Raw genomic sequence first — 10256 nt, 5'->3', positions numbered from 1 at the left:
CTTGTTTGCTTGATTTCTTTCTTTAATCAATCCTACTTGCTTGCTTATTCCTTCCTTAATTGATTTTTAAATCATTCTTGTTTGCCTTTTCGCTTCTTTCTGTGAGATCCAGTTTAATTTTTCTTTTCCTTTCTTTGTTTTTATTTGTTTCCTTTACTGATTTTAAACATTTCAAACTAGGGCTGTCAGTTAAACGCTTTATTAACGGCGTTAACGCAAACCCATTTTAACATCGTCAATTTTTTTAAGTCTTTTTAGCCTAGCAAACTTTGTTTTTTTTTTTCACATGCTTTTGCAACAGGACGCGGAATGCGTGGCCCTGCGCTATGAAACCCATTCATTTCAATGGCTTGCGCCACGCAAGGACGTTTTGTTGCTTCGTCGACCAAAGCGCAAGCGGAGACCGGAAACAAAACAACAGGCACGCTGCACGCACACTTGTTTGGGCTTGCGAGCCGGCAAAATAGTTGGTTAACGTTACGTTTTGAGTGGATGACGAGCGCGAGACGCCGAAATGGATGCCAATACGATTCTGAATGGAAAGTTTACTTTAAAATGTTGCCGAATGGTTCAGTTGACAAGACCAAAGTGATCTGTGTGTTTTGTCGTAATTAACTGAGTGATCATCATCGCAGCACGTCCAGTCTGAAATACCAGCTGATGGCCAAACACACACACACAGCTGATGCGAATTCTCCGCCCCCTCTTCACTATCGAGACCTCGTCAGTATATCTTTCACCCTTTTATTGATGGACAGTGTTACATTGTGTGAGAGATTATTTGCTCCAAGTGAGAATGTTAGTGTGAAATTGAACACATTATAAACCAATGTTGTTTTCAATTAAAAAAATATGCACAAAGCAGGGCGATCCACTTTTCCATGTTGATGAGCATTAAAATGAGAAAAAAATAATGGGACAAAAAGAAATCAAGAGACATTTAGAATAGATAACAATGTGCTATTAATCTCGAGTTAACTATGACATTAATGCGATTAGTCGCGAGTCAACTATGACGTTAATGCGATTAATCGCGAGTCAACTATGACGTTAATGCGATTAATCGCGAGTCAACTATGACATTAATGCGATCAATCGCGGGTCAACTATGGCATTAATGCGATTAATTGCGGGTCAACTACGGCATTAATGCGATTAATCGCGAGTCAACTATGGCATTAATGCGATTAATCGCGAGTCGACTATGGCATTAATGCGATTAATCGCGAGTCGACTATGGCATTAATGTGATTAATCGCGAGTCGACTATGACATTAATGCGATCAATCGCGGGTCAACTATGGCATTAATGCGATTAATCGCGAGTCAACTATGGCATTAATGCGATTAATCGCGAGTCAACTATGGCATTAATGCGATTAATCGCGAGCCAACTATGACATTAATGCGATTAATCGCGAGTCAACTATGGCATTAATGCGATTAATCGCAAGTAACTGACATTATTGTGATAAATCGCGAGCTAACTATGACATTAATGCGATTAATCACAAGTTGACTACGACATTAATGCGATTAATCGTGAGTTAACTATGACATTAATGCAATTAATCGCGAGTCAAATATGACATTAATGCGATCAATCGCGGGTCAACTATGGCATTAATGCGATTAATCGCGAATTAACTGACATTAATGCGATTAATTGCTATTAAATATTTTAATCGTTTGACAGCATTATTTCAAACATTTCATTTTAAACATTTCTTTTTCTTTTCTTCCTTCATTGCTTTTTTCTTTCTTGCTTTCTTCTTATATGCTTGCTAGCTTTCCTTTGACACCTTCTATCTTTATTTTTCCCTCGCCGCTTTCTTCCACTTCATTTACAGTTATACTGCGTTCTAGAGGGACTCTAGGGCTTTCAGCTGGAGATCTATAAAGTGTGGGTTATTCTTCGACCCATTCTGCCTCCTCCCCTTGAACTCTCTAGACATCAACTTATATCAGTGGTTGGTTTAGGGACCAATATGTCAGACTAGGACCTTCTCAGGGCTCAGTGTGCTCTCCCATGGTCTTCATCCGCTCTGAGTCAGTGACTCCAGTAGCTTGATGGACCCAGTTGTCCATGAAGATGAGTTGGTTGTCTCATACTGAAACACATTGCGGTTTTGTCTGGCTGGACTTGTTTAGTCACGGGAGGGAAATAGCCACATAACATCATCCAGCGGGGCTATAACTCAGATTGTAGCACCTGTTCCTCTCTCAGTCCTTACCAGCAATCAGTTTATGATGAAATGAAGATAAGCCCTCTGAGAAATGGATTTTAGTCATGTTGTTTCTTTTTTGGGGAAGGATATGCTGGATCTTTTTGAGGATAATGCTTATGACCTTGCAAGCTTGAAAAAGTTGTCTGAACCTGTTCTAAGTTCTGTCACGGTTTGGTTTCTTTATAGCTGGAAGTCATAAAAAATATTGTTCCCAAAACATTGTTTAAATTTTCAAATATTGACTTTCCTATACTTACAGGTTTCACAATCGAGGAATAGGAACAATAGGAAGGACATTTACACAAGAACACCATCCTCGTTCTCCCAGAACAGAAAATAAAGCACATGGGTTAGACAAGTTCACAGGTCTTTTCTCATCCTAATGTTTTCTTTTTGTTGTAAAGGTTAAAAAAAAATGCGTTTCGGTACAACGCAACCATTTGATGGATTTTACGGGCACTCCTTGATGTCATTATAATTTCAACTCCTATTTACCCTCTGGAAAATATTAAGATATGAATGGTGGCTTGTCATTCCCCCTTCATTTTCTCTAGATTTCATATTTTTGACGTTAGCTCAAGACTAGTCTGGCGGCGTAATGATGTGGCTTTCGTAGCATTTCTCTGCAAATGATGGCTTGAGATGGAGATGATGAAAAAGAAGTTTTGAGGACGTGGTAAATCCATATTAATGCCTTCTCGTGTTTAGTCTCTTTGAACCGCAGCCTCATTAATAAGCGATGCGAGTTAAAGGCCAGACAGGATATCTGATTTCCGGCGTTTGCTCGTGGTCAAACCCACAACGGAGGCAGATCCTCTAAAAACGTTAATTTCTGTACTTTTTAGGTCTCGTTTTAATCCGTTGTATATTATTAATAGTGGTGATGCCTACGTTTCAAGGTAGACTATACACTCTTTTCCTTTTTAAGGAGAATTTATTCATTCATTTATTCCCCGAACAGCCATTTGAAACCCATCGTCATGAAGAACAGGAACGAAACACTTAACACCTGAAACTAGCTTTCTCTTTAAATTTAAGATGGAAAACGTTCCCAGTCTATAGGGGAAAGGAGCCTTTTGTGTTTCATGTTTTCATTAATGCAAACGGTTTTGTTAATGGCTGCTGTGAGTGAAGAGATTTATATTCCTTTGAGTGGGAGAGCACTCTTTAATTTTATTCTTGTAAAAGGGAATTTTGACCTGCAGCAGTAAATCACTAGTTTAGTTTTTAACACGATTGTATTGGAATAATGTTTTCCGCATGTCGAAACATGTACGATTATCCTGTTCCGAATGAACTTTTCCTCTTCTTTTTTTTTTGGGATAATTGGAAAAAAATCCTAAAGATGTTTTTTTTTTTCCCTTCTTGAAACCAATTTTGAAGTCGAATGGCTTTACCAGTCACTAGTCAGACGTATTCTCTCCCCAGACTGAAAAGTATCAGTTGCACGTCTGCAAAGATTGTGTCTTCGTTAAGAGGCTAGCGAACCCTTCACAATGAAAGAGTCTCCATTTTGAAGTCTCCAATATTGTGTATCGTGCAGTTCATTTCGTTCAAACCCATTTGCATGGCATTTATAAATTGCTTTTGAGAAATTTGTTTAGGAGTCAAACTGAAGTGAGTGATGTATTAGAAATACAACGTGATACAGCTATATGAAAATATAGCACATGGAGGCTTTTGTGAATGTTAATTGAGTCATGAGTCGACTCAACCGCTCATTGAAATCAACCATCTAAATGATTAGATATATTCTTCAAGTGCTTGCATTGTGTAAAGCGGTGCCAATATAATCATATTACGATCCTGCCAATCATGTTTTTGCTCTTCACCTGATGCAAAGGTTTTTTTTAAGCTTATATTTAGCGGGAAAAAGTGCATTTATCAAACCGTATTTACTTTATGTGGACAAATGTGGCCACAGAGGACTCAGGTGTGATCCTAATTTTTATTTTTTATTTTGGGGGTATTTTTGAATTTATTTACTTCAAAAAGTACCATATTTTCTATGTAAATTATTTGTTTTTATTAATTTAACTACATTAAAATATCATTCCGATAAGTTCTTAGGGCTAAAACCTAAAGATAAAGTGACTTTGCCGTCACCTGGTGTCTTATTTTGGCTTATTTTAAAATGCTCTAAATTTTAAAATGCTTGCATTGCGTAAAGCGATGCCAATATAATCATATTGCGATCCTGCCAATCATGTTTTTGCTCTTCACCTGATGCAAAGGTTTTTTTAAGCTTATATTTAGCGGGAAAAAAGTGCATTTATCAAACCGTATTCACTTTATAGCCCTTAATCCTGTGGACAAATGTGGCCACAGAGGACTTGGGTGTGATCCTAATTTTTATGTATTATAAATGTTATATCACTGTCTTCGATAAAGTTTTGTCTATCCATTTATTGTGGGTTTTTTTATTTTGGGGGTATTTTTGAATTTATTTACTTCAAAAAGTACCATAATTTCTATGTAAATTATGTTTTTTTTTTTATTTAACTACATTAAAATATCATTCCCATAAGTTCTTAGAGCTTAAACCTAAAGATGAAGTGACTTTGCCGTCACCTGGTGTCTTATTTTGGCTTATGCTCTAAATTACAGTTTTTCCCATTCATTTCTATGGGTGCCCATTTTTGACCCAAATACAAGATTAAAGAGTTTTTTTTCACCCACTTAACATTGTAGAATTGAGTCAAACAAAAATTGTGTGTGTTCAGGAGGCAAACTTAGGAAAAGTAGCCAAGTCTTGTAGCGCTCAGATCAAGGGAAGTATTTTTTAAAAATAAATCAACTATTTTGCCCACATTTGTCCAGAATACGGACATATTCTTCAAGTGCTTGCATTGCGTAAAGCGGTGCCAATATAATCATATTGCGATCCTGCCAATCATGTTTTTGCTCTGCACCTGATGCAAAGTTTTTTTAAGCTTATATTTAGCAGAAAAAGTGTCTTTTAGTGTCCCAGTCACGACCGCAATGACACGGCGATATTTCTTTCCAGACTCCAGCTGCGACCTTTCAGTCATTAAAAGCAAACCTCACCGCGGCAGTCCGTATATCCCGGGACGAGTCATTACAGGAACCGGGTCATAACGTGACGACATTCATTAGGGTCGAGCGAGACCACAGAAGAGATGGAATGTCTCGCTACCTCATAAAGATCGACCTCTGGGGTAACGGATGACAACGCTCGTTATCTCGCCGTCACGCGGGGCCCGGCCTGCTTTAAGACGAGGAACGGCATCCCATCTGACTGCCATTAGCTCCCACTGACCTCCTCCCGTGCTCCGCGACATCTAATCCAGCCCCCCCGTCTGGAGAAAAACGCTTTCTGGGCTCTGCTCCTCTCAGGCCGCAGAGTTTTCGGTGTTTGGTTAAACACCCAAGGTGCACCAAACTGCGACGGGCTGCTCGGATCCGTGAGCTTGTGTGTGGACGGGTTCACGAGCCCCTGTATCGCTTTCCGACCAGCACAGGCCGCTTAATCTAAGCCAGACGTGATCTGGCTCACGAAACTGCTGAGGTCACCGCGGTGATGACTTCAGTTAATTTATTCAAAAGAGAAGGCGGGGTTATGTGAAGGGGGGGGGAAATAAAAGCAATTAGACCAGCCGAGGCCTTTGTACTAATGTCGAAATTGCTCTTATTGTGACTTTTCCGTTGTTAAAGGCTTTTTTTATGACGTGTTTTCTCTCGGGTACATTTACTGTGCCTAAAGCATATAAACAGCCCGAAACTACAGAGACTCTCGAGTCTAATTGAGAGCAGTACATGCACGTCCATCCACCGACTCGGTTTCTGGACTAAGTTCTTTGCTTTAGACCAGATTTGTGGTTCAGTTTTGTTTTGTGCTCACATACTTGGGACCTTTTAGTGCATCAAGAGTAAAATCAATGTGAATTGGCTTTCTAGCCCATCTTAATTCTGTGTTTTGACCCATTTTTGAGTGATAAAGAAACTGATTGTGGCGTTGCAGTCCAAAATCTTACTCTGTACCCTCAAACCGTATTCACTTTATAGCCCTTAATCCTGTGGACAAATGTGGCCACAGAGGACTCAGGTGTGATCCTAATTTTTATTTATTATAAATGTTATATCACTGTCTTCGATAAAGTTTTTTCTATCCATGTATGGTGGTTTTGTTTATTTTGGGGGTATTTTTGAATTTATTTACTTCAAAAAGTACCATATTTTCTATGTAATTTATGTTTTATTTTTTAAAAAAAATTTTAACTACATTAAAATATCCTTCCAATAAGTTCTTAGAGCTAAAACCTAAAGATGAAGACCTTCACCTGGTGTCTTATTTTGGCTTATGCTCTAAATTACAGTTTTTCCCATTCATTTCTATGGGTGCCCATTTTTGACCAAAATACAAGATTAAGGAGGGTTTTTTTCACCCACTTAACATTGTAGAATTGAGAATTGAAAAAATTGTGTGTTCAGGAGGCAAACTTAGGAAAAGTAGCCAAGTCTTGTAGCGCTCAGATCAAGTATTTTAAAAAAAAATAAATCAAAACTATTTTCCCCACATTTGTCCAGAATACGGTTTTAGGGTTAAATGCATGTACGAGTGTTTGTGCTTCATCAGTTGTTCCACATCTTTTTCTGTTTTTATTTTGGAGGGTGCTTGCTTTTATTGACGATTTAATGTGCTTTTTTTACAACTCAAAATGAAGTGAGCAGCAAATGTGAAAAGTGCTGCGTTTTGGAGAGCTCTTCGGGCCTCGCTCACTTTCTCATATTCCTTACGCAGGATGCTTGGGTTTGGGTATTATTCCATGATCATTTTCCAATTTTGATTTTTCCAGCGAGCTGTTAGCGGTGGATGTTAGCGGCATCCTAATGGCCCACATTCACCCACATTCACGCGCACGGGGATGCGGTGCGCTAACACGTCTGCACGCATTCCTGCAGTTTGGATGGACCTCGTGGAAAGTGTGGAGGTGGCAGCGTTCCACTGCGGAGTTTGAGTTTACTGGGATTATAAATGATCCCATTAGAGGGAAATGCAAACCTGCATTTGTGGGGAGGAGACGCGGGCTGCTCCGTCTGCAAATGGCTTGTCGCTCAGTGGCCCGTGCCGAGCGGGTAAGCCGTGGAACCGCTTCCATAAATCCCGGTCTTAAGCAGTTCTCCTTCCCGATGCCGTGCCTGCCCGTCGAGAGTGAGCGTCTCCCTCCATCAAATCAACGCTGCTACTGGAAAATATTCAGTGCCAGCATGAATTCATAAATCAAGTTACTTAATGCACCTCAACGCATTATTGAATTTGAAATGGCCACTTTTTCAATTTCAAGCTTGATTTTTTTAAAAGGGCCCTGGAGAATTTTACAGATTGATCGATGTTATAAATGCAGCAGTTTTTAGAGGTGAGAGCAAAGCAAACAGCAGAAATGTACAGGTGTTTCACCACACAGGCCCTGCTGATTTGCAAAGGAGAGTCGGATCTGTGCATAGAAGAAGTAAAAGGCGTTTTTTTTGACACTATTTCTGTTTATTGGATTCCCCTGAGCTGAACAGTGTTTGGCCACGATTCATATCGGAGTTTCCCTCATGCAATTATGTAAAGGAAATCAAATAAAAGTGTACCAATCTCTGCCAACTTTCTGTTTTGATTTATCACAGTTTTGGTTAAATGAGTTGTTCACTTTTGAAAAAACTTTTGCTGATAATTTACTCACCCCCATGTCATCCAAGATGTCCACGTCTTTCTTTCTTCAGTCGAAAAGAAATTAAGGTTTTTGAGAATTTTTCTCCATATAATGGACTTCATTGGGGTCCAAACGGTTCAAGGTCCAAATGAGAGTTTCAGTGCAGCTTCAAAGGGCTTTAAACGATTCCAGACGGTGAATAAGGGTCTTATCTAGCGAAACGATCGCTCATTTAATAAATAAATAACAAAGTTTAAGTTTTATAAGCTCAAATGCTCGCCTCTGTTCTGTGATGCGCGTTCGTGACTCTCCTGTTCGAACTCGTTCATCAAAATGAACTAATCTTTTTTCGTGTCATTTGGTTGATTCAATGAACGAATTGACTCAGAAAAAGATTCGTTCATTTTGATGAACGAGTTTGAACAGGAGAGTCACGAACGCGCATCACAGAACAGAGGCGAGCATTTGAGCTTATAAAACTTAAACTTTATTTTTTTTTTTTAATGAGCAATCATTTGGCTTCATAAGACCCTTATTCGTCGTCTGGAATCGTTTAAAGCCCTTTGAACAGTTTGTAGTTTGCACTGAAACTGTCTTTTTGGACCTTGAACCGTTTGGTCCCCATTGAAGTCCATTATATGGAGAAAAATCCTGGAATGTTTTCATCAAAAACCTTATTTTCTTTTCGACTGAAGAAAGATAGACATGGACATCTTGGATGACATGGGGGTGAGTAAATTATCAGCAAAAGTTTTTTGAACTCCTTGTTTTAAGATTGTGTCTGTCAGCGTTGGTGGTCGCTCAGTCTCTTAGTAAAAACTCTGGACTTTCACTGTCATCCATCTGACAAATGTGATTTTGGTGGGAGAGGTACAGGTGCTGTATCAGCCGAGATCGGCCTGGTCAACCAGACACATCCATAAACGTCTGAAGTATCAAACACACTTTCCTTATAGACCCTCTCTGCTTGTACAGGCACTCGACCGCAAGCCCTGCAGTCACTACGCCACATCCGTAAGCCTCCTTCAGCTGTTTAAGGCATTATCAGAGTCTGGATCTAATATATGGTTTTAATAACGTGTTGATTCGCTCTGGATGATTACTTTCTCTAGCCGTCATGCTTTTATCAGTCATTTCAGGGTCTTGGCTGCGCTGTAAACGTCCTGTTTGTTTGGTATCCGTCGACAGGAACATCTTTGGGTGTCGACATGACTGTTCGACTCTCCGTAGATGAGCTCCGTGAAAGCGAAGAAGTGTGTTGAGAAATAAAGCAGATGGGCTCGTCTTGATCTGTCTGTGCTGCTACAGGCGAGCATCCAGCGCCGTCTGACCGCGGCGTATCCGGTATTACTAAACCTGCTGTGTGTGGAGGACACTTGTGTGCGCTGAGGGACCAAGGGATATTTGCTTGCTCATTTATTGACTCAGTCATTCAGTTTACTGTATTTTTATTTTTTTTATATATTCTTTTCATTCGTTCTATTCATTTTTATGTCTGTCAAACAATTAATCACAATGTCTTTACTCTCGATGATTTGTGTTTATATAATATATGTGGGTGCACGGTGTATAATTATTTTATATATATAAATATATAAATACACACACATGCTTGTATATATTTAAGAAATATTTTCATGTATATATTGTATGTAGATTTATATATTTAATTTTTAATATATATATAATATAAATATTTTATATATAATTTTTTTCTTAAGTATACATGCATGTGTGTATTTTTTTTTTATATATATATATATATATATATACAAATTGCACCCACATATATTATGTAAACACAAACTTTTATTTTGGATGCGATTAATCATGATTAATTGCTTGACAGCCCTATTCATTTTTACTTTTATTATTTTATATATTTTATTTATACTCATTTCATTAGTTGTTTTCTTTATTTTATTATATTTAATATTAATCTATTTATTTTTAAATGAATTATTCATTTGATTCATTATTTTTCCACGTGTACTTTATTTACTTTATTCTCTTGTCCATTTATATATTTATTTTATTGTTCTTTTATTCAGTCATTTATTTATTTATTCATTCATTATTTCGTAATACATTCTTTTATTTATCATAATCAATATTTGTTTTATTCATTCATTTACTTTATTCATTTATCTGTTGATTACCTATTTTTGTTTATTTACTTATTTTTTTATCATTCATGAACTTTAAGCTTTTATTGAAGTTTTCGATTAATTTACTCTTTCATTTATTCATTCAATTATGTATTATTATTTTGTCAAAATAAATTTTAAAAAAGTGCTTATTTTTTTAAATCACTCATTTGCCTTATTTTATTTTCTCTTTAGTTAGTGATTTATTTTCTATGTATTTA

At 37.7% G+C, this 10256-nt stretch overlaps 1 protein-coding gene across 1 annotated transcript in view; it reads left to right on the top strand.

Annotated features, from left to right (window-relative positions):
- The window catches only part of bop1 (BOP1 ribosomal biogenesis factor), an 87234-nt gene that overhangs the window by 40160 nt on the left and 36818 nt on the right, over positions 1–10256 (top strand). The window lies entirely within an intron of this gene.

The sequence above is a fragment of the Pimephales promelas genome, chromosome 18 (genome assembly GCF_988280905.1).
Source record: "Pimephales promelas chromosome 18, fPimPro1.hap1.1, whole genome shotgun sequence".
NCBI classification, from domain to species: domain Eukaryota; kingdom Metazoa; phylum Chordata; class Actinopteri; order Cypriniformes; family Leuciscidae; genus Pimephales; species Pimephales promelas.
Note: the sequence above shows the minus strand (reverse complement) of the source record. Positions and strands in the feature narration are given on the sequence as shown.